The 6,275-nt window shown below is 41.1% G+C and overlaps 1 non-coding gene across 1 annotated transcript; it reads right to left on the bottom strand.

The window, feature by feature from the left end:
* Window positions 1-5,950: 5,950 nt before the first annotated feature.
* LOC125185738 (U6 spliceosomal RNA) lies at window positions 5,951-6,052 on the bottom strand. Its single transcript, XR_007170240.2, has one exon. It is a non-coding gene; the product is annotated as a U6 spliceosomal RNA (small nuclear RNA).
* Window positions 6,053-6,275: the final 223 nt, after the last annotated feature.

The following is a 6,275-nucleotide window of genomic DNA, read 5'->3' as shown; positions in this document are numbered from 1 at the left end:
ACATTTCAGTATAATCGTGTTGACATTTTTAATAGTGCATTGTATTGATGAGTTAGCAAGTTAGCAACTTAAGAAAAGTTAGCAACGAATCATATCCTGGGTTTATATTATAAATAATTTATAATATATAAGATTATTACTCGTTGAAAACTATATATATTTAGATTTTGTGTAATTTTAGGAGACAATCCAAAATATTAAAAATAGTCTACTTTTTTAGGACCGATGCATATTAAACTTCAACTAGCCATGATATACTATATAATATTCCATCAGTTCCCAAAGAATATGCATTTTGGGTTCGGCACAAGTTTTAATATAAAATTAATAAAGTAAGAGAGATAGGAAGAAAAAATAATTAAAGTATTATTAGTGGAGAATGAGTCTCACCTAAATCTCATTAGAGAGAAAAGACTTTCCAAATTGGAAAGTGCATATTGTGGGACTAACTAAAAAGGAAACAATACATATTCTTATTGGACGGATGGAGTAATAGCTTCCAAATCGATAAATAGAACAATACCACTAAGATAGTACCAACATAAAATAAATAAACATTAAATTAATTATATACTATTAGATAATAATTAATATTCCTTCCTTTTCACATTACTTGGGGCGTTTCTTTTCAGCACGTGATTTAAGGAAGGGTTTAGTAGAGATAAGAGATTAATATTGAGAAGACTCTTATCTAAATTATTCTCTCTCTTACTTTAGGGCATCCGCAATGGTGCGGACGATGTGACGGACGATGCATCGTCCGCCACTGCAGCATCGCAGACGATGGGTTAACCATCGTCCGCGCTCGATACTGTTGGGGTTTGGAGGCCCTTGCACAGCGGAAGACTTGTACAAAACAAATAAATCAAATACGGATCTATTTGACCGATTATGCGATTAATCAATTCACATGTTAAACAGATAATTGCATGCTAGAACGCAAATAATTCATGCTTAGAAAATACAAATCTTAAACATGATTTCTACGATTTAGAGTTACCGATTTGATTCTCCAAAGAATCGCCGATTGCTCGCACCTTCTCCACGTGATGATCTTCAATACTAGACCACGGATCTTCTCTCTGGTTCCCGAACTGTATCTCGATATCAGGGTGGGCTGATCTTATCAAAATACTAGGACTAGATTTAAGAAGACAGAAGAAATCCTTCTCCAATTAGGAGAGAAATTTGAACTCCTCTAGGTAGAGGGGGACGAAAATTATGAGTAATAATAATGAATGATTTTTGTCTCCTTTATTCTCCTATTTATATTAAGTTCCTTTTTGGGCCCAGACATGGATCTATGGAAGGTTTTGGATATGGACTCATCCAATTTACTTTTTACTAATTAAATTGAACCCATAATTTAATATAAGCTTAATTGGAATATCACGAGCAGCCACTACAGAAGTAATATTGAACTCTCCCCATCCAAATCCGAAATTACAAGTAATCCGGGTTTCCACTTTGTTTATTATTTATTTCCCGCGCTTAAGATATAAATGTTCATTAATTAATTAATGTCTAATATGGACTTAATTAATTAACATCTTATTAATTCCAAGAGTGGACTTAGCAAGAAACACTTATTTATTATTCATAGAGCGATAAAACTTCAACTGGCTAGTTTTCTGAATAATAAAACCTTGTTCGAGCTCCTCTTGATGACATTATCAAACGAGACTCACCTCGCGCACGTTTCAACATAATAGCAATCCTAGCACCGCTAGATATTAATCACCACTACCCAATATATCAGGATTATTGGGTTGCGAAAAACCGCACCATTTGATAAGTCAAAATAGTGCATAATCAATACAGTATGCTCAATGCTAACATATGTAGATTAAGAAATAGTATTTTATCAAGACCTAGTCTTTCAGTAGATAGCATAAAGACACGTCTTGCTGTTAGATCCGTTCAGTGCTATACCACACCAATGTCATCTTATTTCAGTAAGGCTTAGAAATATGCGGACTGACATTGCAACCTTTCACGATAGGTAGCCAAAGCCTATCTAGGTTGTGAAATTCTTCTTTTTCTTTTGCAAAGCATTGCATAGATCTGACCGTGTTACCTTAAAGTGGACGACGCCCACAACCGGTCTACTGAGCAAAAGACTTAGACTTTGTTTGTTTCTTATACATTTAAATGTTTATAAAACATCTTATAAATGCACAAGCAAACACAATGTAATAATAATAGTGATTCTATTCGTGCAAGACTGCTCGAATAATACTGAATTGGGTTAAAAATGGATTGTAGAGTTTTACGTATACAAGCAAGATTCTATTCGCGCAAAACTTGCTCGAAACATGCTTTTCAGTATACCAAACCTAACAGATACATCGTCCGCGGATGATGCACGGAGGATACCCCATCGTCTGTCTCATCGTCCGCCACTGTGGACGACGCGGACGATGCGACGCGTTTCTGTTTTTTTTTTTTAATTTTATTAAATTTTCAAAACCTATATATACCTCTCATTTTCACTTCATTTTTCACTCTCTTCACTCTCAAATTCACACTACATTTTCTACATTTCAAGCAAAATGGATTCCAGAGATTACCCAAATCCGAATAGTCTGATGTTCGGTGGTGCACGATGGTCGGGTACAAAACCCGACGAATACCGACCATTCGACACCAACACCGAGTACGATCCTGACTTCAGCACCGACTCGTACGGGCTGTCCGACATGGAGCCTTCTCCCCACAGCCCCTCCGTCGCCGCCGCACCTCGCGGCCGGCCCGCCACCGCCGCTCCCTCCGTCGCCTCCGCCGCAGCGTCTGGGTCCGCCAACGGAGGTGTGTGAAGAGTTCGCCCCGGGAAGGACGAACTACTCCGACACCGAATCCATTGTCTTGACGAGATGTTGGATTGATGTTTCGGAGGATCTGGTGTACGCCAACAACCAGAAGGTGACTGCGTATTGGGAGCGCATCTGTTGGAATCTATGCCCGGTCAATGAACTTTGACCAATTATAATTTCAACGAGATATTTAATTTTGTGAAATTAAATAATATAGTGTCGATCTACGTTCGGAGTAGATGACCGTGATATATTTATTTTCTAAAATCCGATTCCCGGTGAGTGAGAAATAATGGATTAAAGTTGTGCAAAATTGCAAACTTAATGAGCTATGAGAGAAGCTTAGGGAATAATTAAGAGAGTTAATTATCCCACATTGGAAGTTACAATCTTATTAAACTAGTATTTAATAAGAAGGATTATTACATGGAATAATTATAGTGGACTAAGATGGGCTGTAAGAGCCCACACGCGCGCACACGCGCGCGCCGCCCGCCCCGCAGCGAGCCGCGTGCCGCGAGCCGCGAGCCTCGAGCCTCGAGCCCGAGCCCGCGCCCGCGCCCGTGCTCGTGCCCGTGCCCGTGCCCGTGTCCTTGTCCTTGGACTTGGACTTGGACTTGGATCTTGGCAATTGGTCTTTGGGCCTGGTCGTGGGCTTGGTGCTTGGGCCTAGTTGCGGGCTTGGCCCAAGTCTAGTGGGTCTAGTTCTTTTTAGACCATCACCGTTTCCACGTCAGCGAGCCAAGCGGGATGCCACCTCGTCAGTATGACGCGGTAAGCCAACGTGGCTGACACGTGATAGTCCACGTCGTGAATGAATCTAGAAGCTTCTAGACTCAGCCTCTCTAGCTCTGAGCGCGTAACGCCCGAACGTTACAGCTCGTAACCGACGACCGTTACGGTCTACCATTAATGACGGCCATTATGGCCGTTGACCCCCTGCAGTGGACTGAGCCTATAAATAGGCTAGCCATTCTAGCATTCTCTACATCAGAAACTAGAATCCACACTCTGCATCATACACTCTCTCCTCCCTCTGCATTGTTCTTCTGTCGAAGCTCTGCCCTCTCCTCCATCCAGTTCGCCGGAGCTCTGCTGATAGCGGTGCTGCTTCACCAGAGACGTAGCCGTTTTATCTTTGGGGACGAAACGTCAATCCGAAGAGCACTACCAGGGCGTATCTCGTCTTGCGGAAAGAGGACTCCTCGACTCGGCTTTTCCAGTTTATTTGTTTCGAATCTTCTTTGTAATTTCGTTTCAGTTACTTAGCTCGTGTATTCCTTCTTGTAATCCCTAAATCTCCAACAGCATCGCCGAGAAATACAACGCGGCCAAGCCGGCGTACGCCTACAAGCGCCACAGGGAGCAGCTCCGCAAGCACTAGGATCAAATAAAGAAGCAGATGAATTTGTTCGCGGGGGAGTACGAGAAGTGCGAGAGGGAGCAGGGCAGTGGCGAGAGTCTCGCGGATGTGCGGGACAAAGCGATGCAGTCATACATTTCATTGTACGACGATTTCAAGCACTACCAGTGCTGGGCGCTCTTGAGGGACAAGCAGAAGTTCGTTGGTGGTGTGATTCCCCCATCGATGGCGGCGAGAAGGAGGGCGTCGAAGCGCACCTTCGCTGATTATACACGTAGCGATAGCGGCGCGTCTCCAATGGACCTCAACAATCCGGTGTTCGAGGATGAGAGTTCCGGCACACCGATTTCCTCCCGGCGTCCCCCTGACGTCAAGGCTGCCAAGGGCAAGAGCAAGGCCACATCCTCCTCCGCCGCGCCGCCTGACCAGGCCTAGTTGCCGACCCCGAGTTCGACGCTGTCCGCGACTTCGACTGCGGCCCATGCCTACTCGGATTTGGCGGCCTCCTCCGACTACAAGACGTTGTTGGATGCGCACACCGCCCTCATGCAGGCGACCAACCCGGCTCAAATCGAAGGCATCGAGCGGATGATCGATGGACTCAGCCGCAAGTTGGGACTACTTTAGACTAGCCTCCTTTTTTTTGTATTTAGTGTTTTTTTTTATTTCTTAATTTGTAACTTTTTTTTAATTAAGTAAATTTAGAATTTCCCTTTATTAATTGTGTTGTTTTTATATGTTTATTTTTATTTACATTTGCAAACATAAAAATATAAATACAAAATAGAAGTAAAATGCTTAGGGTGTCGCTTAGGGCGGGCTATAGTCCGCCCCACTGCAGGTGGAAGGGGAGGAGGATAAAATGCTGACGTGGCGGTGCATAGGGCGTCGCTTAGGGCGTCCCACTGTGGATGCCCTTACTCTTTCTTCACTTTAACTATTTATTATCATTTTTTCAAAATAAGTACTCAAAATGAAACGCCTCTACTACATAGGAATGGTGAGAATACTACTTTTTATAATATAACAATCCCATCATGCAAATAAATAAATATTAGACTTCAAATTAAATTATTTACTACATCTGTCTATAAAAAAAATAGACAAATTTTATCATTTTGAGTCGTCCACCAAAATTAGCCTAATTCTAAAAATGGAAAGTTTTAAACCAATATCAACCCTACATATAATTCTAAACGTGGACCCCATAATCCATTAACATTACTTCCACCATATTTTTCCTCCATCTCTCTTATTCTATCGATTGCGCATTAAAACCTGTGCATGTCATTTACAACTTTATCTAATTTTTTTTACAGAGATAGTATGTTTTATTTTATATTCGTATTACTCAATAATACTCCTTACGACCCACTCAAGATATTCACCTTTCATTTTTAGTTTGTCTCACTCATGATTTCCATTTTCTATCTTTAGTAATAAATCACTCTTTATTCTCTCCTCATTAAAATATTCAACTATTTTTTCTTCTCTACTTACTCTACCTAATAATTCCTGCCAAAATCTCGTCTCATTCAAGAATGTGGACATCTTAAGTAGAGTTGTCAACTGACCGGCCCAGGCCATCAGTGAAACAGAGCGGGCCTGAGCTGGGCTAATTGGTTGAAGTAGGCTCTATTTGGCCAATTTGTAAACCCATGCCCGGCCGGGCCCATGACCATCCGAGGCTAGGCCCAAGACCGGCCCAGGACCGGCCCATCAAATGCTCACCTTATATAACTAATGATTGTGTATGCAATTAAGTAATTAATCATTAATAATAGTATATTTAACTATTTATGCATGTTATCTTATGCATGAGCTATGCTAATATTCTCTATATTGTCCCAATTTTATTAGATGTCACTGAATGGATTTAATATATATATATATATATATATATATATATATATATAGGGGTGTGTTAGGGTCCTTACAGCATCTTAGTGTAAAACACAGCACAAATCACAGTCCTTGGATCCTTAGATTGGATGGTTGTGATAAGCTACATTATTATACTAAAAATCTACATTATTAGACAAGGTACATTATTAGACTAAAATGCTACATTATTATCCGAACTACATTATTAGGCTAAA

The sequence above is a fragment of the Salvia hispanica genome, chromosome 1 (genome assembly GCF_029641045.1).
Source record: "Salvia hispanica isolate PSC_SH4W2 chromosome 1, Shi_PSC_v1, whole genome shotgun sequence".
In the NCBI taxonomy this organism is placed as follows: Eukaryota; Viridiplantae; Streptophyta; class Magnoliopsida; order Lamiales; family Lamiaceae; genus Salvia; species Salvia hispanica.
This window is presented reverse-complemented; position numbering and strand designations above follow the sequence as displayed.